Source organism: Mobula birostris, chromosome 3 (genome assembly GCF_030028105.1).
Source record: "Mobula birostris isolate sMobBir1 chromosome 3, sMobBir1.hap1, whole genome shotgun sequence".
Lineage (NCBI taxonomy): Eukaryota > Metazoa > Chordata > Chondrichthyes > Myliobatiformes > Myliobatidae > Mobula > Mobula birostris.
In genome coordinates, this window is record NC_092372.1 from 97,383,761 (window position 1) to 97,410,003 (window position 26,243).

The 26,243-nt window shown below is 41.9% G+C and overlaps 1 protein-coding gene across 4 annotated transcripts in view; it reads right to left on the reverse strand.

The window, feature by feature from the left end:
- Positions 1–26,243, reverse strand: part of arhgap24 (Rho GTPase activating protein 24) — a 471,388-nt gene that overhangs the window by 88,667 nt on the left and 356,478 nt on the right. The window lies entirely within an intron of this gene.

Here is a 26,243-nt window from a genome sequence, read left to right on the forward strand (position 1 = left end):
GTCAAGACCAAGACACAAAACCATGGGTAATGTATTCATCAGCAGATAGGCTGAGGTGAGGTTAGATTCAAGCAGTGTTACAGAGACAATATATAATTATGTAGTCCACTCTCCTCAAGGTGTCAAATACGGCACAATACACACTGCCTGTCAGGTTTCAGTTAATTGTTTTAAGAAAAAGATCAAGTTATTGCCATGGTAACAGAATTTTTAGTGGGAGCTAAAGACGAATAGATCAAGTAGGTCTGTTAGAGGCTTTTCCTCTTTCCACTTTGGCTCCCATACACTTCCCTTGTTGCCCTCGATCTGTTCTTATGTTATTGAGGATCTAGGCTCTTGTGCAGCTCCTAATCATGCAAACACCACTATTAGTGTCAATAATGCCTGTACATGACCAAGCTAGTCCAGACTGTATTATACATGCTAATCTGAGTATGTCTACAGCAGCTACGAGAAACACTACTAAAAGTAATTCAAGCAGATAAATCTGTTCATGAGGAAATAACTAATGATAGGGATCATGTGACAGAACCAACGGCTCGTCTCATTTCTGCCATTGTGCAAGGAACCTGACGGTCTTGCCCCATTCTGATGAAGAAGACCACTGATTTAATTTTGTGGCGAAATAAATTCTATCAGTTTCCATCTGACTGATTATCAAAAGATTGATTTATAATCAAGGGAAATTCTGAAAATGCCAGAAATGCGAAGGAATGTACACAAAATGCGAAGGAACTCAGCAGGTCAGGCAGCATCTATGGAAAAGAATAAACAGTCGACATTTTGGACAGAAACCCTTCTTCAGGACTGAGAAGGAAGGGGGAAGATGCCAAAATAAAAAGGTAGGGGGAGGGGAAAGAGGCTAGCTGGAAGGTGATAGGTGAAGCCAGGTGAGTGGGAAAGATCAAGAGCTGGAGAAGAAGGAATCTGACTGGAGAGGAGAGTGGACTAGGGAGAAAGGGAAGGAGGAGGGGACCCAGAGAGAAGTAATAGGCAGGTGAGAAGCAGTAAAAGGTCAGCGTGGGGAATACAGCAGGTGGGGGGGGGGGTGGATTTACTTACCTGAAGGTGAAATGAACATTCATGCAGTTAGGTTGGAGGGGACCCAGATGGAATATAAGATGTTGCTCTTCCACCCAGAGGATGGCTTCATCTTGGCACAAGAGCAGGCCATGGACCGACACATCAGAATGGGAATTAAAATGTTTGACCATCGGGAAGTTCCGCTTGTAGTGGATGGTGCGGAGATGTTTGATAAAGCGGTTCCCCAATTTACAATAGGTCTCGCATCGATGCAGAAGAAATTGCATCAGGAGCACTGGGCTCAATAGACGACCCCAGCAGATTCACAGGTGAAGCGTTGCCTGGAAGGACTGTCTGGGGTCCTCAGTGGAGGTGAGGAAGGAGATGTATGGGCAGGTGTAGCACTTAGGCTGTTGTAGGGATAAGTGCCTGGAGGGAGATTGGTGGGGAGAGATGACTGGGCAAGGGGATCACGGAGGGAGCAATCCATGTGGAAAGAGGTGGATGGGTTGAGGTAAAGATATGTTTAGTGGTAGGATCCCTTTGGAGATGATGGTGGAAGTCGTGGAGGATAATGTGTTGGATATGGAGGCTGATGGTAGGGTAGGTAAGGACAAGAGGAACTACCACTATTAAGGGTGGATGGAAGTGGGGTGAGTGTGACGTATGGGAATTGGAGGAGATGCGGGTGAGGGCAGCATCAATAGTAGAGGGAGGGAGATCCCGTTCTTTAAAGAAGAAGGTCGTCCCTGATGTCCTGGGATGGAAAGCCACATTCTGGGAACAGATGCAGCAGAGGCGAAGAAACTGAGAAAAGGGAATAGTATTTTTACTGGAGACAGGGTGGGAAGAGGTATAGTTGAGAATCTCTAAGAATCACTAGGTTTATAAAAGATGTGCGTTGACAGTTTGTGTCCAGAGATGGAGACAGAGAGATTAGGAAGAGGGAGGTATCAGAGGTGGACAAAGTGAATTTAAGGGCAGGATGGAAGGTAGAGGCAATGTTGATAAATCGATGAGCTCAGTATGGGTGCATGAAGCAGTGCCAATGCAGTCTTCATCATAGTGGAGGAAGAGTTGGGGGGTATTGCTGGGGAAGGCTTCAAACTGGACCGTTCTACATAGCCAACAATGAGGCAGGCATAGTTTAATTTACCTCATTTTGAATTGCTATTCATGCAAATCTGGGATTAATCAGACTCTTGTGAAAATTCAACAGCATTTTTGGCCTTTGAGGAAAGAGTGCCACTGGTCAGTTTAAATTTCACCCCTCTTTATCATGCCTTAGGGAAAAATAATCACTTGTATTGCTGCACATTCACGATTGCAAGCACTTTAAAAGAATCCTTTCATAATTTACACCATGTCCAAAGTACTAGGTTACACAAGGAATGTCTGAAGAGATAGTTCAGCGCCATGAAGAAAATCACAGTGGGAGACAATTTCTGTGATCATCGGGTATAGCAAAATTTTAAATAGGTTTTTAATGCATCCTGGGCAATTTGAGAGAAAGAAATTCAAGAACATTTTAAGCGATCAACAGAGCAAACATGCACTGATGAACCAACATTAACAGGAAAAGAGAGACCCCAAATGGCTCAGTGGGAGGTAAATTATGAATGCAGATCTCACGCAGTCTCCATGTGATTGTTTAAATAGAACATTAGTCATGAACAGAGTGAGTCGAGAGATGATCAAGCAGTATCTGAAAAAAACCTGCAGAACTGCGGCTGATTGCCACGTAATTTAGGGATTATCCTATGTTAGACAAGCAGTCTCCAATCATTTAAAAAAAATTACTGTGTGTCTGAAACACAATTGCAAACTCCAGCGCATACCCAGATTCAAACCTTCCAGGCAATTGATGCTGGGGAGTTGTTTGTGCTCCAAGCAGGTCAGCTCCCTGGTAAACTTCCCAGGTGTGCTAGCTGGGACATCTGGCATGTCATTTGAAATAGCTGCCAAAACATTCCAGCTTCTCAGGTTCCATGTCAATGCTGTGTGGAGCCCAGCTTCCCACAGAGGCATCTTTGCCTTGGTGGATGGTTCCAATCAGGAAGTGCCTATGTGAGTTAGCTCAATGTTTACTCATGACTTTTATTTATCACCAGTTTGTTAAGCTATATGGAAACTTGGGACCTGAGGATTCAGAATCAGGTTTATTATCACCGGCATGTAACGTGAAATTTGTTACCTTAGTTGAAGTTTTGCTGAATTATTATGATTTCATTGGCTTCAATTAATATTTGCTTTTAAAATGTGCTGTGAGGTTATAAACAGTTTGTTCCCCAGTTTTGTGTCACAGGTCATTATAGAGGATGAAAGCACTTACAGTAAGGATGAGTAATTCTGCTTTCTCACTGCAGGCAGGACAGGCATTCCTGGAAGAAGTGTCAATCACACCAAACAGTTTATTGATGCTGCTACCATGTATTTTGAAATACCCTTAAATTTAATTCCTCTAAATGTACAAATTTGTGCCTCTATTTTTCTTTTCTGTGACTTCAGCTGACAAAGAAATTGAAAATCAGAACATTACCTCTCGCAATTCCCCTTTAATCTTCCAAATGTCTGAAAATCTCTCAAGAGAGATCCTTATCCAAAAAAATACCTTTAAGGTAATTTAAGTTCCAATTATAAAATGATGGATGCTTTTGAATGAATTTCAAATTACAGTTTGATTCTGAGGTATAATCAAATGACTAATTTGAGTAAATGCATATCACTGATAGGCTGTTTACAACAAAAACTGGTAACTTTTGGTTTTGAGGTAAATGTTGCAATTAACTAGCCTCTGCCGCACTAAAGAACACAATAAAATGAGTAGGAATGGCCAGCAGGCCCATCATGGCTCTTCTGCACAGGCCTCAACTCCTGTTCTGTGTCAGTAGCCCATTCCCTGTATACCTTGAGCTTTCAAAAAAAATCTCCTCTTTAAATACATCCAATGACCTAGCCTGCATAATGCCCGGAGTGGAGAATTCCAGAGACTCATTTCACTCTATGAGAGGAAACTACTAACCATTTCAGTTATAAACAACCAGATACAAGATTGTCTTGTATCTGTGTCCCCTGCCTTGAGACTCTGCCAGTAGAAACTGCTCAATTCTACCCTGCCATCAGCAGAGACCAGAAAAACTCAATACTTTACCTTAAAAATTGTAAGCTTCAGTACACAGGAAACCCGGTCACATGGGAGAGTCCTGCATGGATTTTTCTGGTAGGGAGGAAAAATCAGTACCAGTTTGAATTTGACATGGAGGGTGTACACTGGAGGGGCTTTGGCTGGGTTTGTTGCTAAAAATATTGGCGCTAGGTGAATCAAATAATCTGGTCCATCCCCTTTTACCAACCACTTCTACCCCTTGCTACCTGTTTAGCCGGTGGTCTGTGCCATATTGCATCTGTATTTCCTGCAGCATTGGGCTTAATCCTAGGAGCTGGAGTTCTGCCTGAAACTCAAGCTGCCACCCTGCAGAATAGACTAACATTAGGAGGATCTTTGGCAGAAGGCAATTATCTTCTCCCCAACCCCTCTCCCTGTACCTAAAGCTAGTGTTATCCTGGCTCAAAGAGAACCTAGGCACTGTATTCAGAGGATCCAGGATATGATGCTTAGCCAACCTTAATTCCATCTCATTTTGCAGTGGGGTGTGAGCTGGGGACTGATACACTGGGCTGTGTTAGGGAATGGGCAGAAAAAAAAGATCACAAGAGCTTTGTGCAAATACAGTGGCGTGCAAAAGTTGGGCACCCCAGTCAAAATTTCTGTTACTGTGAATAACTAAGCGAGTAAAAGATGACCTGATTTCCAAAAGGCATAAAGTTAAAGATGACACATTTCTTTAATATTTTAAGCAAGATTACTTTTTTATTTCCATCTTTTACAGTTTCAAAATAACAAAAAAGGAAAAGGGCCGGAAGCAAAAGTTTGGGCACCCTGCATGGTCAGTACTTAGTAACACCCCCTGTGGCAAGTATCACAGCTCGTAAACACTTTCTGTAGCCAGCTAAGAGTCTTTCAATTCTTGTCTGGGGGGTTTTCACCCATTGTTCCTTGCAAAAGGCTTCTAGTTCTGTGAGATTCTTGGGCCGTTTTGCATGCACTGTTCTTTTGAGGTCTATCCACAGACTTCTGATGATGTTTAGATCAGGGGACTGTGAGGGCCATGGCAAAACCTTCAGCTTGCGCCTCTTGAGGTATTCCATTGTGGATCTTGAGGTGTATTTAGGATCATTATCCTGTTGTAGAAGCCATCCTCTCTTCATCTTCAGCTTTCTTACAATCAGTGTATTTTGTTTCCAGAATTTGTTGGTATTTAATTGAATTCATTCTTCCCTCTAACAGTGAAATGATCCCTGTGCCACTGGCTGCAACACAAGCCCAAAGTATGATCGATCCACCCCCATGCTGAACAGTTTAGAGAGGTGTTCTTTTCATGAAATTCTGTACCTTTTTTCTCCAAACATACCTTTGCTCATTGCTGCCAAAAAGTTCTATCTTAACTTCATCAGTCCACAGGACTTGTTTCTAAAATGCATCAGGCTGGTTTAGATGTTCTTTTGCAAACTTCTGACGCTGAATTTTGTGGTGAAGATACAGGAAAGGTTTTCTTCTGATGACTCTTCCATGAAGGTCATATTTGTGCAGGTGTTGCTGCACAGTAGAACAGTGCACCACCACTCCAGAGTCTGCTAAATCTTCCTGAAGGTCTTTTGCAGTCAAACGGGGATTTTGATTTGCCTTTCTAGCAATCCTATGAGCAGTTCTCGCGGAAAGTTTTCTTGGTCTTCCGGACCTCAACTTAACCTCCACCGTTCCTGTTAACTGCCATTTCTTAATTACATTATGAACTGAGGAAACGGCTACCTGAAAACGCTTTGCTATCTTCTTATAGCCTTCTCCTGCTTTGTGGGCATCATTTATTTTAATATTCAGAGTGCTAGGCAGCAGTTTAGAGGAGCCCATGGCTGCTGATTGTTGGGACAAGGTTTGAGGAGTCAGGGTATTTATAAAGCTTTGAAATTTGCATCGCTTGGCCTTTCCTACGATGACTGTGAACAAGCCACAGCCCTAACAAGCTAATTAAGGTCTGAGACCTTGGTAAAGGTTATCTGAGAGTTCAAATCTCTTGGGGTGCCCAAACTTTTGCATGGTGCTTCTTTCCTTTTTTCACTCTAAAATTGTACAAAACAAAAACGTTACACTAACCTTGCTTAAAATGTTGAAAAGATTGTTTCATCTTTAACTTTATGACTTTTGGAGATCAGTTCATCTTCTACTCGCTTATCTCTTCACAGTAACACAAATTTTGACTGGGGGTGCCCAAACTTTTGCATACCACTGTACCTTACTGAGCTTTTAGGGCGTAAGAATCCCAACTAGAAAGTCAACTGCCATGCAATTCCATTTTGCAATGGTCTGAAAATATAGTAATAGACCACTATGATTTATTTTACTGACTACTTTGCAATTGAAAATATAATCTGTATATTGTGATATGCCATATTGAAAGTGATCTATTATGCAAGTTACATAAAACATACAGGTCTGATATCTAGAAGAGCTCATTGGGCTTTATTTTCAGAATTTCTGACAAATGAGGGATAGACCCTGCACTCTCTATGTGTCCTAAACATCGTTAATTTCCTTTACAGACGTTGTTTCTTCCTTGTGTACAGTGTCGGCTCTGGAGAAACTGGGCTTGATTGATGTTTGAAGTTCTCTGAAATATCATTACCACTGCACTGATTAAGCATTGCAAGGAATTTCTTAATTGCACTAGTGCTCCTCTTTGAGGGAATGGAAATTTTCTTCCAAGTACTCCTACTGGGCAAATATATAACCTCTCACAAAGAACAGAATAAAAAAGAAATGCAAACGCCGAATGGTTATTTTTAATGGATTTTGATGAAGAAGTGTGCATTTACAATTCACCGGAGGCCAGTAATACCAGTTTGGAATGCTAATATACACCTTTGCACACTGAAGGTGAAACTTGCGTGAGGTTCTTAAGTTATTGTTATAATACTTCAGTAACTTACAGCTCCAACCATCCATTCTAGTTCATATACCTGTATGTTTTCTTCTGTCCATTCTCATTATCAGATTCTATTTACAACGTTGCACAAACCCAAAACATATTCAAACTCTGATTATTAAATATTAATAAAGAATTCTATTAATCATAGATAGAACGGTGAAACAGGTCCAGTTTAATGAGTATTAATTGCTCATAGTCTGTGGTTGCCCCCAATGTTTTCTTAGGGTAAATGAGCTGAGAATTAACACTTTAATTTCATCAACAGACATGTGTACATTTGTTTTTAACTGACATCTACAAATAATGCCATCTATAAATTCGCCAACGCCACAACTATTACTCAGACTTTAGATACAACACTGAGTCATGTCATCTGCAGGAATTCCCCGATGACTCAGCAATAGTTGGGTGTATAAACGGAGGGCAGGAGGATGCATTCAGGGCCCTGGTAGAGGACTTTGTCAAATGGTGCTAGCTGAATCATCTGTAGCTCAACATCAGTAAGACAAAGGTGATGGTGATGGACTTTAGGAAGACTAAGCCAGCAATGCTCCCTGTTACTATTTATGGTGCGGACAAGGACGTGGTGAGGACCTACAAGTAGCTGGGGGAGCACCTGGATGACAGACTTGAGTGGAGCATCAACACAGAGGCTGTGTACAAGAAGGGCCAGAGTCACCTCTGTTTCCTGAGGAGACTGAGGTCCTTTGGAGTATGCAGGCCTCTCCTTCACATGTTCTACCAGTCTGTTGTCTCCAGTACAATCTCCTATGTGATGATGGGCTGGAACAATGGCACCAACACAGGTGATGTCAACAGACTCAACTGATTAGAAAGGCTGGCTCTGTTAGAGGAGTCAAACTGGACACACTGGAGGCTGTGGTAGAACAAAAGACACTACAAAAAATCCTGGCAATTCTGGACGATGTTTCAAACCCTCTGCATATCACCTTGGCTGAACAGAGGAGCACTTTTAGTATTAGACTAAGACAACTGTGCTGCTCTAAAGAACGCTATATGAGGTCATTCTTACCCTCGGCCATTAGGCTCTATAATGAGTCAGCCTATAGATAAGGAAGTGATGACCCCCTCCTGTTGAACTGTTTAGGGTAACTTATTTTTTATTCTTTCTTACCTTTCTACTAATATTAGTATATCTGTGCACTTGTAATGCCACTGTGACATTGTACTTTCCTTTGGGATCAATACATTTTCTATGTACCTATCTATTGTTGGTTGAATTTTAGATGGTGATGGGGAGGCATACAGGAGTGATACAGATTAGCTGGTTAAGTGGTGCAACAACAACATTGCACTCAACATCAGTAATTATTGTAGATTTCAGGAAGGGATCAGATGTTGTGAGGGTGGGTTACTGGGTGTCAACATCTCTGAAAATCTATCCGAGGCCCAACATACTGATGCAATTTTGAACAAGATACACCAGGAGCTGTATTTTATTAGGACTTTGAGCAGAACTGGTATGTCACCAAAGACACTCTCAAATTTCTGCAGAAGTACCGTAGAGAGCATTCTAAATGGTTGCATCACCATCTGGTATTGAGGGGCATCTGCAGAGGATTGGATAAAGTTGTAGGGAATTATAAACTCAGCCAACTCCATCACAGACACTACACTCCCCTAAAGCTGATGCCTCAAAAAGGCAGCATCCATCATTAAGGACCCCCATCACCCAGCACATGCCCTATTCTCACTGCTACCACCAAGAAGTGGTCCTGACAAAGGGTCTCGGGCCGAAACATTGATTGTTCGTTTCTATGGATGCTGCCCGACCTGCTGAGTTCCTCCAGCATCTTGGGCGTGTTGCTTTGACCCCAGCATCTGCAGAGTATTTTGTGTGGTAAAGGAGCTTAAAGTCACACGCTCAAAGTTTTAAGAACAGCGTCTTCCCCTCTGCCATCAGATTTCTGAATGGACAATGAATCCATAAACACTACCTCAATATTTTTCCCCTCTCTTTTTTCACTATTTAAGTTTCTTTTCTTATACAGTATATAATTCATATTGAGGTTTATAGTTTTTTAAATTATCATGTATTGCAATGTACTGCTGATGCAAAACAAAAACATTTGCAACATTTTCCGGTGAAATTCAGCCTGATTCTAATTCCAACATTGCCAGCGCTTTAACATTGATGAGAATAATGACAATGGTAATACACAGGAGTCAACATTGCTGTACTTCTGCAGCATGGCAAATTAAGTAGGTAATTATGGAGAGAGACTCAGTGGGATAGTTTTGATTTCTGGTATCCTTGTGGGTGTGAGGAAATGAAGAGGTTCAAGGAAGGCCATCCACAAAGAGCTTTAGAAATTGCTGTGGTAATAATCCTAATAGGCATTTGCACCATTCTGCAATCCGTAGACAAGCCCATGGTGAAGTGGCTTTGTGAACTTCCATTACCTGAATGCTGGAAAGTACCACTTTAAGGGAATTCGGAATAAGCAGAGCAACCATCACCACCATCATCATCTTCCCTTATCTTCACCCTCCCCATCCAAGGTTTTTGCTTTTCATGTTTGGTCATCAGAATCTACAGTACATGCATCCTCACTAAAGTTATCACCCTGTGTCCTGCCCAAGCATCACTTTTCACAGGAAAGTAGTGCAGACTGCAAACAACAGTCAACTTGGTTATGGGTGAGAGAGCTGGATTCCTCACCAGGTATGCTGTAGATGAAGGCTTCTGACAGTAGTGAAGAGGAAAGCTCAGAGATTGTGAATGTTTGGAATTCTCAGCTTTAAAGAGCTGGGGAGATAGGGATACCGAGTACATGCAATGAGGAGATCACCATACTAACTACAAGGAAATCAAAGGGTATGGGGAGAACCTAAGAAAGCAGTTCAGATGTAAAAATGGAATACTGACTGAAGCACTCAGCCTACAGCAGGAGCTTCATAACTCAACATATTTAACAATTTAAAATGTTAGCACTTTAAAGTATTTAAGGCAGAACACTTTCATAAATCTTTGGCCGCAAATACTTTAACTTTTGCCTTTATTTTATCAATAACAGCCTCACTGTAGTATCCTACCAAATGAATTTCAAATATCTGGTATATATGTACTGGCCTCTTGATCTTAAATTTACCATGATATATAACTATCAAATTTGCCTATTTTCATTTTTGATAGTTTTGTCAGTTCATCCGATCTCATCTCCTTCAGCCCTCAATTTTTTTCTCTCTCCCAGTTTTGTCTTCTGCTTTCTATTTATTTTGGCTTCTTTCACTTACTTTGTAAAAAGGCAGCCCACTGAACAAAACTCAAATTTGTGTGCTTTTGTTGCAATGCATGATTTCCCAACTACAATATGGGGCTCTTTGGAATAGTTGGGTGAAGGAGATTTTCATTCAAGTTCCCTCAGTACTATTGGCAATTGCATCAAAGCACTGAAAGCAGCACTATGGACCATAACATAACTACACATTCCGCTGACAGCCAAAACCTTCCATTCACACAACATACCACATTCTTTATTTTACAAACACCAGCAATCTCTTCTTCCGATGATCAATATTCTACAAATCAAAGCTCTCTAATCAGTGGTACAAACCTTCCAAATACAGATATAGCTTCGTAGATTTGGACATTTAATTCATAAAAGTATGTTTTAAAAGATATAATTATAGAATCAACAACTTCAAGAAATTTCAAGCTTCATCAAAAAACTCATGTTTTTATATATGCATCACATTTATAGTAACCATTCTTACAATGATTTATTCAGCAACGTTACAACAAATATTCAGTTATAAGTGTTGTTTTGTAACTCAGAACTTGAAAATTTAATTTCACAAATGTTGATATGCTAAAATGCTGACATCTTAAAATTTGCTTTATTGTTTAGAAAATTGAAAAATGCAGTTTTAAAACAGCATACTAGTGTAGTGGTTAGCACAATGCTTTACAGCACAGGTGACCTGTGTTCAATTCCCACTGCTGTATATTGGGAGTTTGCATGTTCTCTCTGTGACCGCCTGGGCTTCCTACGGGTGCTCCGGTTTCCTCCCACAGACCAAAGACGTACCGGCTGGTAGCTTTATTGATCATTGTAAATTGTCCTGGATTAGGCTCGGATTAAATTGGGGGATTGCAGGGCAGTGTGGCTCGAAGGGCCGGAATGGCCTATTCCACGTTGTATCTCCATTAATAAAATAAAATACTTAAGTGATGATTTTAAAGTTGATTCAAAACACTTACCCTCGTCAGCTTAATAAAAGGCCATGTGCAGGTGAGGTTTATCATCTCAAAATCAATGGAAACTTTAATAGCTTGAAAACAGATTTTTATCTGACTTTTGCATAATTTGTTTTTCTTCTCGTAACCCATTTCTAAGAGTTAGCTAATGACACTTGAAGGCATCTCTCCAGCATCAGACCAGAGAGAAGACATGGGTTATTTTGTGCAATAGTTGTTAAGGTCAGGAATCCACTACCTTATGTGGTAATTTAAGCAAATTCAGTAAGGACTTTCAAAGGTGAACTAAATATCTACTTGACCAGAATATAGTCTGGGTTCCCACCTGCTTCAAAAGGGCATCAATCATAGCAGTGGCCAAGAAGAGCAGGATGAGCTGCCTCAATGACTATTCCAGTGATGAAGTTCTTTGAGAGGGAAGTCAGGACTAGAATTAACTCCTGCCTAAGCAAAGACCTGGAACTGCTGCAATTTGCCTACCACCACAATAGGTCTACAGTGGATACAATCTCACTGGCTCTCCACTCATCTTGGACCACTAGGATAACAGCAATACCTATGTCAAGGCTGCTGTTTATTGATTACAGCTTGATGTTCATCACCATCATCCCCTCAGTACTAATCAACAAGCTTTAAAACCTGGGCCTCTGTACCTCCCTCTGCAACTGGATCCTTGACTTTCTCATCGGGAGACTACAGTCAGTCAGGATCAGAAATAATATCTCCTTCACGCTAACAATGAGCACAGGCCACCTCAAGGAAGCATGCTGTGACCCTGCTCTACCCTCTCTTCAGTCAAGACTGTGTGGCTCGATACTTCTCAAATGTAAATTTGCCATTTACACAACTGTTACTGGTAGAGCCTCAGATGGCGTTGAGGAGTCAGACAGATCGGCTGGTTGAGTGGCGTCACGACAGCCTTGCACTCTATGTCAGTAAGGCCAAGGAACCGATCGTGGACTTCAGCAAGGGGAAGTTAGGAGTACACGTACAAGTTCTCATTGAGGGGTCAACAGTGGAAAGAGTGAGCAGCTTCAAGGTCCCGGTTGTCAATGCTGCCTCTCTAAAGATCTATCCTGTGCCCAGCATATTGATGCAATTTTGAAGAAGACACACCAGTGTCTGTATTTCATTAGGAGACTGAGGAGATCTGGTATGTCACCAACGACTTGAGCAAATTTCTCTCGATGCACTGTGAGGAGCATTCTGACTGGTTGCATCACCATTCGGTATGCAGGTCCAATGTGTAGGATCAGAGAGAGGTCAGAGGGTTGCATACTCTGTCAACTCTATCACTGGGAGTATTCTTCCCACCCTTGAGGGCATCTGCAATTACCAATACCTCAGGAAAGCTGCATCCATCATTAAGGACCCTCACCATTCCAGACACACCCTCTTTTCATTGCTACTGTCAGGGAAGTGGCACAGAAGCCTGAAGAGACACACACAACATTTTAGAAACAGCTTCTTCCCCTCCACCATCAGATTTCTGAATGGACCATGAACCCAAAACACTACCTCACAGATCGTAGTCTTCCCATCAGGATGTCAAGGATCCAGTTGCAGAGGGAGGCAAAAGGCCCAGGTTCTGGATCTTTTTTGATCAGAACTGTAGGAATGATTGCTGAATGCTGAGCTATGGTCAATAAACAGCATCCTGACATAGGTATTTGTATTGTCCAGGTGATCCAAGGCCACTTGGAGAGCCAATAAGATCACATCTGCCATAAAACTATTGTGGTAAGAGGCAAAGTGCAGTCGGTCCAGGTCCTTGCTGATGCAGGGTTTGATTCTAGCCACAAAAAAACCTCTCGGAGCACTTCATCACTGTAGATGTGAGTACTACTGGACAATAGTCGTTACAACAGCTCACCCAGTGCTTCTCGGGCACTGGTATGATTGTCACCCTTTTGAACCAGGTGGGAACTTCTGACTTATTGCTACAGAGATTGAAAATGTCTTTGAAAACCCCCAGTGGTTAATTGGCACAGGTTTTCAGAGCTTTACCGGATACTCCACTGGGGCCTGTCGCCTTGTGAGGGTTCATCCTCTCGAAAGACGTTTTGACGTCGATCTCTAAGACAGGGATCGCGGGGTCACCAGGTGCTTCAAGGATCCTCCTAGCCATAGTTTCATTCTCCCTCTCAAAGTGAACATAAAAGGTGTTGAGCTCGTCTGGGTGTGTAGCACCACTGCAATTCATGATGCTGGGTTTTGCTTTGTAGGAAGTAATGGCCTGCAAACCCTAGCAGAGTTTATTTGCATCCAATGTCGTCTCCAACCTCCGTCAGAATTGTTTCTTGGCTCTTGAAATAGCCCTCCACAAATCATACCTGGTTTCCTTGTGCAGACCTGGGTCACCAGAGTTGTATGCCATAAAAGCAGCCCTCAGCAACTACAAATCTCCTGGTTCATCCACGGCTTTTGCTTTGGGTATGTACAGCAAGTTCTCATAGGCACGTTCTCATCCACACAGATTTTAATGAAGTCACTGACAGCTGAGGAATATTCATTCAAACTCAAAAATGGATCCCTGAATACGGTCCAGTCCACCAATTCAAAGCAGTCCTATAAGCATTCATCTGCCTCCCTTGTCCATACCTTCTTGGTCCTCTCTACCAGTGCTGTGGTCTTCAGTCTCTGCCTACCCTTAGGGAGTAGAAGTACAGCCAGGTGTTCAGACATACGTTTAAAGGAGAAGTGAGGGGCATTTATTCACACAGAGGTGCTTGGAACAGGCTGCCAGGGACGGTATTGGAAGTCAATATGATCATGTATTTAAGAGCTTGTTATACAGACACATGAAAATGCAGGTAAGGGATCATGTACGGAAGAGGTTTGATTTAATTCAGCATGCTGTTCAGTGAGAACATCATGGGCCACAGGATCGATTCTTCTGCAGTACTATTATTCTACTTCCAAACTGAATCACGAGCAGACTTTGACTACACTTTCAACCCTTGGTGCGCTGAGCTCCAGCTCTTCCTCTGAACTAGAACTGGACTCTTGCAAAGCCAGGTGCTAGCAGGCAATGCAGTGTACAGCCACCTGAGTCGTTGTGCATTATAAAGATCTTGACATCATTCCCAGGCACAGGAAGTGATTGTGATCAGGTTCTATATATTAACAGAGCAAAAGATCCACTCCTTGGCATGCTGCACATCAACCAACGAGACCACCTCAGGGTTCAGCACCTTATATTCCGTCTGGGTAGCCTCCAACCTGATGGCATGAACGCTGACTTCTCTAACTTCCAATAATGCCCCTCCTCCCCCATCACATTTATTTATTTATTATTCTCTCTCTCCCCCTGCCCCCTTTCCTCTCTCTTTTTTCCTCTCTGTCCCTCTCACAATTACTCCTTGCTTGCTCTCCATCTTCCTCTGGGCTCCCCTCCCCCTTTCTTTCTCCCTAGGCTTCCCGTCCCATGATCCGCTCCCTTCTCCAGCTCTGTATCCCTTTTGCCAATCAACTTTCCAGTTCTTGGCTCCATCCCTCCCCCTCCTGTCTTCTCCTATCATTATGGATCTTCCCCTCCCCGTCCCACTTTCAAATCTCTTACTGTCTCTTCTTTCAGTTAGTCCTGACGAAGGGTCTCGGCCCAAAACGTCAACTGTGCTTCTTCCTATGGATGCTGTCTGGCCTGCTGTGTTCCACCAGCATTTTGTGTGTGTTGATTGAATTTCCAGCAACTGCATATTTTCTTAAGTTTGCGACCTCAGAGTTCAGACTTAGCAAAGTGAGGTGATGTTTGATGAATTATGGTGAGCAAAGCAGCAATATGACGTTACCAGTCCCATAATTCATGCTGATTGGTGGGATATAGAAAAGTAATTAATTCTTGGCTGCCTGAACTAATTAAGCAATACACAAGTAAAAGCGCAGTTACCGACTTCTGAAATTCAGTCCATTGAAGTCAACAGAACTGAACATCAGAAATGAAAGTTCAAAGTACAAAGTATGTATCTTCTACACAACTTTGAGAATTGTCTCCTTATAGACAGCCACAAAACAAAGAAAACCAATAGTACCCATTTTTACAAAAAGACTGTCAAACACCCAATGTGCAGAAAAAAAACAAACATGCAAACAATGAAAGTAAGCAAATAAGATTCAGAACTGAAGTTCTCGAAAGTGATACCACAGCCACAAAGCCTGTATCACTGCAGCCGATTCAGGAGTCAATTAGATGCAGGCCACAGCCCCAGTTCATCTCAGCGCCAAGACAAGTAAAAGTTGCAGAGCTGTGAGCTAAACACAGACCTGTCCCTCGCCTCTGATCCCGACACCCCCAACCTTTACAATCTGGCCCGGCACTTAAATCAGCCAAACTGCAGGTTGTTCCTCTCTCTCAGACCTGGTTCCTACTGCTTCAAAATGCACTCAGGTCCTGGCCCCACTGCCTTGATTTGGCCCTTGCCAAACCTTTCCAATTTGACCCAGCCTTCAAATTGGTCAGAACCTCAGGCTTTTCCTAGCTCTCAGGCCCAGTCCCTGCTGCCTCAGCTTGGTTCTGCCTCATCAAATGACCTCCAAGTCTGCTCCAGCACTGGCCAAATGTTTGCTCATTTCCATTCCCGGCTCTCAGGCCCAGGTCCTGCTGCCTCGAATCAGCCTGTATAGGCCACACTGCAATCGTCCTGCACTTTGGAGACTTTAGTTCACACCTCAAAAATGCCAAGTCCTACAGGCGATTCAAAAGCTCAACTCCGAAAGAGAACTTACAACTTTTTGATTGCAATGGTCGTATCTGAGATAAAGTGTGATTAATATTGTAATTTATAGTTTTATTTGTTTTGTTTATCTACCCCACTTGTGTTGGGCACATGGCCAAGTGGTTCAGGCATTTGTCTAGTTACCTCAAGGTTGCTAGTTCGAGTCTCAGCTGTGGCAGTGTGTTTGTGCCTTTGAGCAAGGCACTTAATCACACATTGCTCTAGTCTGTGCGAGGAGTGGCGCCCCACACAGACTTCCAATCTGCGCCTTGTAAGACATGAAAATGCCCGACACAGGCCTCTCCTGGTCTGAGTCGACGTTCCCCCCCCTTTATCTACCAGAAAGTTGTTGCTGTGCTTCACCATATCTTAAACTAGAACCCATCTTAAAAGTCATTGCTACTTTGCATTTAGTACAAATAACCAATGTTGAATTTCTACCTCATCCTAATCCCCATGGAAAGGAAACAGTAGTATTTTTGAATCCACTCAATGACTGATTTTATCTTTAGATAAATGCTACATTTGCTGATTTCCCAAGCCTAGTAAACTGCAAATATGTCAGGATTTGTGTCCTGCCCTCACAAATAGAGCTACCTTATCCCTTCCAATCAAAGTCCTCTTAGAAAACATAGAAAACCTACAGCACAATACAGGCCCTTCAGCCCACAAAGTTGCGCCAAACATGTCCTTACCTTAGAAATTACTAGAGTTACCCATAGCCCTCTATTTTTCTAAGCTCCATGTACCTATCCAAAAGTCTCTTAAAAGACCCTATCGTATCCGCCTCCACCACCGTTGCTGACAGCCCATTTTATGCACTCACCACTCTCTGCGTAAAAAACTTACCCTGACATCTCCTCTGTACCTACTCCCAAGCACCTTAAAACTGTGCCCTCTTCTGGCAGCCATCTCAGCCCTGGGAAAAAGCCTCAGACTATCCACACGATCAATGCCTCTCATCATCCTATACACCTCTATCAGGTCACCTCTCATCCTTCATCTCTCCAAGGAGAAAAGGCCAAGTTCACTCAACCTGCTTTTATAAGGCATGATCCCCAATTCAGGCAACATCCTTGTAAATCTCCTCTGCACTCTTTCTACGGTTTCCACATCCTTCCTGTAGTGAGGCGATCAGAACTGAGCACTTCTCAGCCCAGTTTTGCATCCTATCAGTGTCCTGCTGTAACCTCTGACAGCCCTCCACACTATCCACAGCCCCTCCAACCTTTGTGTCATCAGCAAACCCATCCCTCCAATCCCTCATCCAGGTCATTTATAAAAATCTGTTATGAGAAGTCAAAGTTGAACCTAGCCTAGAGGGCGAGGGAGAGACAACTCTACATGTCTAATTAAAGATGCTTAGCAAGAGGAAGTGTACTGCCCTGAATTATACATCGGGCACTGTGAGCCCACCACCCAGGGAGACCCAGCCACTAACCATGCAACTATGGCATTGGAGGATCAGGGAAGAGCTTCACTACCGCAAGGCAATCTCAGCAATCATCATTCAGTAGGCTTTATGTTGAAGACACCATTAAATCTTCCCTTAATGGTAAGGACAATTAGCTAGGAAAATGAATTCTCTGCTGTTTTGATAGTATTTTCAGAAAATGAAACAAAATTAATTGAAATGACGTTGGCAGCAAATTACAAAAAAGAAAGCTTACATGGAGTGAGTCCTCCTTTAATTATTACCCAATGGGAAGTCCTGCTTTTTGTAGAGTCTAGTATAACGAGCTTCGTTTTCTTGCTATACTGTGTGCACATACCAGTCATTTTATAGGAAAGAGAATGAAGAGGGAATATGAAACCTACGGCCTTTTATTACTGCAGGAGAGTTCCTGCAGCAGCTTTTAATAAGTTCCATTAAAACAATGCCCTGCCCAGAATTAGGTATTGATTTTTCTAAGGCAATTCATATTTCTTAAAGCTTGAGGCAGTGAAGCAAAACTAAAAATGAATGAAAAGCCTTATATTCATCACAAGGACAAAGCTTTGGAGGATAAGCAATGTCCCACTGTTTTTGTTCAATTATGTATGGTCACTCAGCCCAATTTTCCCTGCCCTCAACCAATTCTGTCCAGTAAGCAACACGCCTGCCTTGACATAAGCCTTACCCTTATACAAAGGCCCTGCTGCAAAGGGCCGACAGTTCTCAAGTGTGAACACAGGCGGAAGAAACCGGAGGTCTATGAACCATGGATCCATGGTGGAGAGGGTCAGAAACTTTATTCCTGGGTATTATCATATCAGCGGACTTGTCCTGGGGACCAGCATATAAGTACCATTACAGAGAAGTCATGGCAGCAATTCTACTTTCTTAGAAGTTTGTGTCGATTTAGCATGTCACCTAGAACCTGGACAGGTTTCTATAGATGCACAGTGGAGAGTGTCCTCACCGCATGCTTCTTGGTCTAGTGTGGAAACGCTTACAGAATGTGGTAGAAGCAGCCCAGTCCAGCACAGGAAGAGCCCTCCCCACCACCGAGCACACGTACAAGGAGCGCTGCATTAGGGATCTCCACCACTGAGGCCACGCTTTCTTCTCACCACTGCCATCGGGAAGGAGCTACAGAAGCCTTAGGTCCCACACCACCAGGCTCAGGAACAGCTCTTACCCCATCAACCATCAGGCTCCTGAACTTGCGTGGATAACTTTCCTGACCTCAACACCGAAATGATTCCATAACCCATGGATTTTACAACTCATTTTCTCGGTATTATTTATTACTTGTTTTATTTTGTATTTGCACATTGGTTGCTTGCAGTCATTGTAAGTAGTTTCCATTGATTCTATTGTATTTCTTTCTTCTACTGTGAATGCCTGCAAGAAAATAACTCTTGGGCACTATATGGTGGCATATATGTACTTTGATAATACATTTACTTTGAACTTTGGTCTGTAAATACAGATTTCGCCTGTATTTTACCGTCTCTTCCCACAAACTGAATAACACTTATTCCTGAATTTATTTTTTGAAATGCATTACATATTTTCAAATAATCCAATTTAACAAACATATGCAAGCTTTCCAATGGCCTCCTTCTCCTGTTCGCCCTCCCACTGCAGCAAACTTCGTGTCTGTGTGTGACCGCACTGAGCTGCAGCATTAAATTCCCATCAAACAATAATGAGGAATGACCACAACAGCTGGCTCTGGGTTAAAGTTACTTCTATGCTCCTAAAAAATAAAACTATAAGGAGATTAGAATTTAACATTCTCTTTTGAAGTGCCATATCATATGCGCTTAATTTGGAGGCCTGAACAAACACAGCATTTCATTGATCTTTTAACCATCCCTCCTAGTGCCTGGATTTATGTCTAATGTTCCAAGTCATTCCACACACTCACGCCAGATGAAACAGGCGCATAAAGTCATCTGAAAATACATCTTAAGGTTTTTAAAAAGAATCCTGCTATTTTTGTATCTTTACAGATCTGGTTGGAGCAGACTAGTGGCAAATACTTGGAAATGCAAACAACTAAAATTTAATGGACGTCACAAACAAGAGAAAATCTGCAGATGCTGGAAATCCGAGCAACACACACAAAATGCTGGAGGAACTCAGCAGGCCAGGCGGCATCCGTTGAAGGGTTTCAACCTGTCAGCTTCGGGTTTTTTTTAATATAATTCTTATTGAGTTTTCAAAGTGAATACATGAGAAAATAAGATCTACCCTCCCCCCTCCCCTTAACCCTCCCCCCCGATATATACTCCTACCTAAAGAGAAAAGAAAAAAAAGAAAAAAAAGGAACCGCCTGAATGTTGGAAGGTTTGCACATGCTCCATGGGATTAAAAATAAATTTAATATATATTTGTTACTTTCCCCAAGGAACCAAGATCTTTATCATCGGAGCTGTAAATAAGGGCTCCAAATATTCAAAGATGTTTCATATTTATCTCTTAAAATCTAAAACATTACTTAGCTTATCAACTCTCATAGTTCCCTGGGGAATTTCTTTGAACTTCATGTTGCTATGTGTTTCCCTCCCAATCATCCAGGCAAAAAGAAAAAAAAGATAGATAAGACACAAAAAAAGAAAAAACAAAATACCCCCCCCCCACTAATGTTGTGAATGAAAAGATACACAACACTATCCCCCTCCATTGTGCGGGTCGTGGCTATTGCCACGCTTGCACACATGAATAACGTAGCGATTGGTCAGTGTTTCTTCCAGCTCCCCTGTAACAAAAAATTGTATATATATATATAAAAATTAATGTCATTATTCCCAGCTAATATTCCTCAAATTTTAATCTTTCTTCCCCTCCCTCATATAATTAATAATATATTTATATATTCATCCGCCTAAAAATCCAACAGGCCTAATCCTTGATCCAGTCTTCATCTTCAATCCATCTTGGTCCCCTAAGTTTGTTCTTGTACCTGGTGAATATTCAAAGAATCTCGCACAAACTCCTCTGCTTTCCGGTAATCATCAAAAAATCTTTTTTCTCCACCAGGCAAAAAAATCTTCAAGGTTGCAGGATAACGCAATATAAATTGATAACCGTGATCCTATAGTGCTTTTTTCACTGGATTAAATTTCTTCCTTCTCTTCAAAAGTTCATAACTTAGTTCAGGGTAAAAAAAAATTTTCTTCCCTTCTATTATCAGTGGCCCTTTTCTCTTCTTGGCAGCTTGAGCAGCCACCTGTAGAAACCTTTCTTTGTCTTGAAATCTTAAGAATTTTATTAAAATTGATCGTGGATATTGGTCCAATGTGGTTTTGGTCTTAGAGCTCTATGTACCCACTCAATTTCAATTGATCGGTCTTCCTCTTTCATTTGCAAGGTTTTCGGGATCCATCTTTGAAAAAATTCTATTGGATTATCTCCCTCTATACCTTCTTTAAGACTAACAATTTTAATATTATTACGTCTACTAAAATTCTCCAACACGTCCACTTTCTCCAAGAGTCGATTTCTTTCCGTATTCCAGACAAGCTCATCATTTTCTGTTTTTTCCACTCTATCGTTAATATGCTCCATTGTTCTTTCTATCTTCTGAAGTTTCTTATCCATTTTATCCTGTCTTTTCATAGTTTTATCATAGCACATCTTCACGTCTCTAAGTTCTGTTCTTAATTTTCTTAGTTCAACCGTTCATTGCAATAAAGCCTCTCTTATGTCTCCGTCGTCTCCTTTACTTCCAGTCACTTCCAGTTCTTCCTCCTCTTCTTCATCTGTATTCTCTGTGGTATCCAATTCTAACTCTGAGTCGCTTTCAGTTGCAGTGGCCGTCGGTTCCTTAGTTTGAGTTGTGTCGATTTGCGCATGCGCATTTCCGGCATCTTCTTCCGAGAGACCGCTACCGCCGCCATTGCTCCCTGTTCTTCTACGCCAGAGATAAAATGCATCTTCTCGAAGGAAATCCAACCTGAATCCGAGGCTCCATCGCTGCAGTAGGCCCTTTTTTCTTCCCATCTCGCGGCGACTTCACAACAACAGACTTCTTCTGTTGCGGTTTATGAGGCATATCGTAGAGTATCCTTACAAAGTTTATAAGTAGTTTTCGGAAAGTATTTATTAACTTTACTTTGTTTAAACGGTACTTTGCTGATTTTTTACGGGAGAGCTGGATTTACACGTCTCAATCCCACGTCATCACGTGACGCCCCCCAGCTTCGGGGTTTTGACCCGAACCGTTGACTGTGCTCTTTTCCTAGATGCTGCCTGGCCTGCTGAATTCCTCCATCATTAAAAGGATGGACACTTGGAGTTTTCCCGCTGCCCATAAGGGAATATTAATCAGTCATTGTGAGGAATCCCAATAGCAATACTAGCTGTGGGCACAGCACTTGGAAATTCAGTGGCACCAGACCCCAATAACTTTCCTGGTGTAGACAGCAGGGTGACCGCTCATCTCTATTAATCAGTGTATATTGCATCATGGGATTGTTTCACATGGGATGAGATTTGTAAATGTGTTTCTTGACAGACAGTAATCCAGGCTTTAGCAGGCACAAGGAGAAATTTTAAAAGGTTAATGAAAAAGGTACTGTGGCTATTGAGGTCTCCAGGAACTAATGTAAGGTCATCTTTTGTGACAGATTTTGACTGAATTGCTGAGTATTTTCAGCTTTTCTGAGCCTTCTTTTAAACCAGATTTTTAGCATCTACAGTCATTTACCATTGGATAAAAATCATTAATCCAGGCAACCTTTCTCCATACACAAAGGGATGTGCAATGAGTTGCCAAAGGAAGTGGTTGAGGCAGGTATAATAACAATCTTTAAAAGATAATTGATTAGACATGTAAATTGGAAAGGTTTAGAAGGTTGTGGGCTAAATATTAGTACCAGCTTGGATGGGGCATCTTTGTTGACATGGATCATTTGAGTGGAAGGGCATATGCTTTATAACTCTGACGCTTGAGGTCAACGCCTTTGCAGAAGAGTGACAGGAAGGGATTGAAAATAGGATTATACCTGTGGTATTCAGGAAGGTAAGGCTCATCTCCTGTAATATGGTCACATGCAAAAAGGGTGTTGATTGCCTTCATTTTTCACTAGATTTTTATAGTACAAATCTTTGTCTTTGTTTTACTCATTCACTCTGGATTGAGAATGATTTGCTTCCACTCAGTGATTCAGGAACAGCTTCTTCCCCTCTGCCATCTGATTTCTAGATGGACATTGAACCCAAGAACACTACCTCACTACTTTTTTATTTCTGTTTCTTTCGCACTACTTATTTTACTTCTCCACTGATTGTCACCTTGTCGTGGTGGAGAAGCTTGTGTGGTCCTGAGATCCCGAGAGCAATGCCGTCTGGAGCTATGCTCCTGGTAGGGTCACCCATGGCAGTAAGATCGAGGGTGAGGTCCCTGACAAAGAACAATCCAACCAAGACCTCAACGGTGGAACAGGCGGACGAAGTTACTTTGAACTCAACGGCTGTGAAGGTGGATGAAGGCTGCAACAAATCCATCAGCTCCAATCGTCGTGGTTTCCATGCTATTGGAATCAGTTGGTTGATTTGTGAAGTATCGTGTGCTTCTTGGAGTGCAGCATCAAGTACATGTTAAACAAATATATGCACAGGCATCTTTGCTCTGTACGGAATGAAGACCAAATCCTCAACCTTGAGGGATAGCCACGATGACTTATTTTAACATAACTATTAAAAAAGTGTGAAGTGTGTATATATATATATATATATATATATTTATATTGTAATTCAGTTTTTTCCTCTATATTTATTATGTATTTCATTGTACTGTTACCATAAAGTTAATACATTTCACGGCATATACCGGTCATATTAAACCTGATTCAAATTCTGACTCTGATTGGAATGCCTTTCCTCTCTTCCTCTTTGTGGTAATAATATTGTGCATTGTTCAGTGTTTGGGAAGCACTACTGGTGGATGGGATTGTAAAGGAAATGAATTTTATGCAAGCCTGTTACTGCAATTGTTGTTGCTGTTGGGTGCATTCACTATTCTGGTGCAGAGTAATGCACGCAGGAGACAAATTGGACAAGTTAAGGTTGATAGGTTCTTGATTAGTCAGGGCATCAAAGGTTACGAGTAGAAGGCAGAAGAATGGGGTTGACAGGGATAATAAATCATCCATGATGGAATGGTGGAGCAGACTTGATGGGCTGAATGGCCTAATTCTGCTCCTGTCTTATGGAATCATTTTGTACAGACAACATTGGTGGGATCCCCGCAGAGTTTTAAGGTGCCTTGTGTAAGTACCCAATGTCTCAGAAAACACAGTATAGTAGGGTCACCAGTGACTGATGAATGAAGTCTTGAACTGTTTGTGGTCTTTACGTTCAAGGAGTTTTGCTCAGATGGCCAAAGCCTGTGCTGACACACTGAAAATGAAGGCAAATTTCATCAACAACAATCTCCTGGTCGTTCTGATTAGGACGTCCAGATTCTCCTCACTGGTGCTGATTGCAACAAACATTCGGGCAGTTCAAACACTTTACACCTCCTGTTGGTCACTGTCAAGTTGACACTAACAGTGAAGATACTTTCTTTGCAGAGTCCTGGAGAACTTCGGTATTGATTCTTTTGTTGGAGCGTTTCTATTGCTGCTATTAGTCTGAATTTTAATGCTGATAACCGAGGATTATACGGTACTCTGTCCCGTGGTCATTGGTAGTTGTCGAGGCACCGGGTGTTGAGGATGTCCTGGCAGCCTCCTGCTTGGTTGATGAATTTTTATTTGGATAATGGTAATAATCCAACAGGTGTCTGGACTGGGTGATGCCAGGAATTGCTTACTTCTCTGAGGAAGCATGGTGTAGATTCTCATAAAATTGTGTGCAAAAAACTTAGTCAGCAAGACTCCTTTGGTGTTAGGTTCTCCCACAGTCTCGTAGCAGGTCATATTTCAATGGAGACTTGAATCTTGGTTATTGAATTTACCCATTAGGATCTGTTTGTCTCCCTGTGAAATGGTGACTACTGCATATCAGCTTTTACATGAGCCTGAAAGGGTGAGATCTTGGTCTAGAGGCAGAGAGGCCAAGATGTATAGAGACAATCTCTATTCTTGTCTCTGTGTTGTCTGTTCTGTACTTACACTGCATCAAGGTAGCTGAATGGTAGTACATAAGGTTTAGGTCCCATTTCAGAAATTGCAGCACTATATCCAAATCATTGCTTCAGCTTGATATTGCACAATGGAACTATTTCTTGGATGGTTAGTTAAATTGAAGCCCTGACCATGTCTATCCTCTCAGCTGAACTTTCAGAATTAAAAAAAAATGCATACAAGTATTTCAAAGGTTAGGGGACTTACAACCAGCATTTGTCCCTCATTCAGCATCATTAAATGTAGATTATCTAGTCATTTTCACAGTTCTATTTGTGGAGCCATTATGATTACAAACTGGCTGCCTTGCTTACCACATTAGTGTTCATTGTGTAAATCTTTTCCAATCAACTGCAATGTGCCTTGGTACATCAAGTCATAAAAGCTATTATGTAACAACATTTTTAAAAATCTATCCATGATATATAAGGCAGTTCCACCTCTGTCAAGAGATCAGTGATAGTAATGAAGTGAGCTCATTCAGATCTACCGTTAGTATAGGTGTGGGCCCCACCTGTAGCATCAGACATACTTGATGTTCCATCATAATACCGTATCCAGTCATCAATAGGCCTGTAAAGCCAGCTGTACAATTATTGCACTACTGGGTTACATGGAGCTGAAAAACTAAATGACATCTGAAAACATCAAAGACACTCAATAAATTGTGATTTTATTTTAAACAGCTGTGCTGTTGCTTTGCTGATTCTTGTGCCACTCTGGTGAGAGTATAACTCCTGAAATCCAGAAGGAGAATCATAGTGGAAAACCACTGGAAAAGAGAAGCATTTCCACAGTATAATTCAGATATAACAAAACAAACTCCTTTTGTGCTAGGGTGAGGCCACCCTCAGGGTGGAGGAGCAACATCTCATCTTCTGCCTGGGTACTCTCCAACCTGATAGCATGAATATCGATTTCTCCTTCCTCCACCACTCTGACCTTTCACTTCTTAGTACCTGCCTATTACTTGCCCTTGGGTCCCCTCCTCCTCCTCTCCCTTCTCCCATGGTCCGCTCTCCCCTCCTATCAGATTCTTTCTTCTCCAGCCCTTGACCCTTCCCACCCACCTGGCTTCACCCATTATCTTCCAGCCAGCCTCTTTCCCCTCCCCCCACCTTTTTATTCTGTCATCTTCCCCCTTCCTTCTCAGTTCTGAAGGAAGGTCTCGGCCCAAAACATTGACTGCTTACTCTTTTCCATGAATGCTCCCTGACCTGCTGAGTTCTGCTGGCATTCTCTGTGTGTTGTTTTGTGTTTCCAGCATCTGCAGACTTTCTTGTGTTTGAAACAAATTAGTGTTTATTAAATCCTTGAACTTTTAAAAAATAGGATCACTATTTCCAAACAAGAGCTAAGTCACATTTTCCCCCTATATTCTACCATATATCCTGTGTTGGATGAGTCTTTTGTGCTTAGATTGACAAAACACAGCATTCTGATAACAATGACACCTTAAAAAGTGCTTAATCTGTCAAGTAATCTAATTGCCCTTGACATATTTCACACTGTTCTCACAAAACTGTTGTCATTCAGGGTCTTCAAAAACACAAAGTGAATAAATTGAGCAAGTGAAATAATGCAAACACTTCAGGCAATTCTCCAGAAAACAACAATGCTTTTGGCCTCCATGGCATGTTTCATTCATGCATTGAATATATCATGAGCAGCCATAAT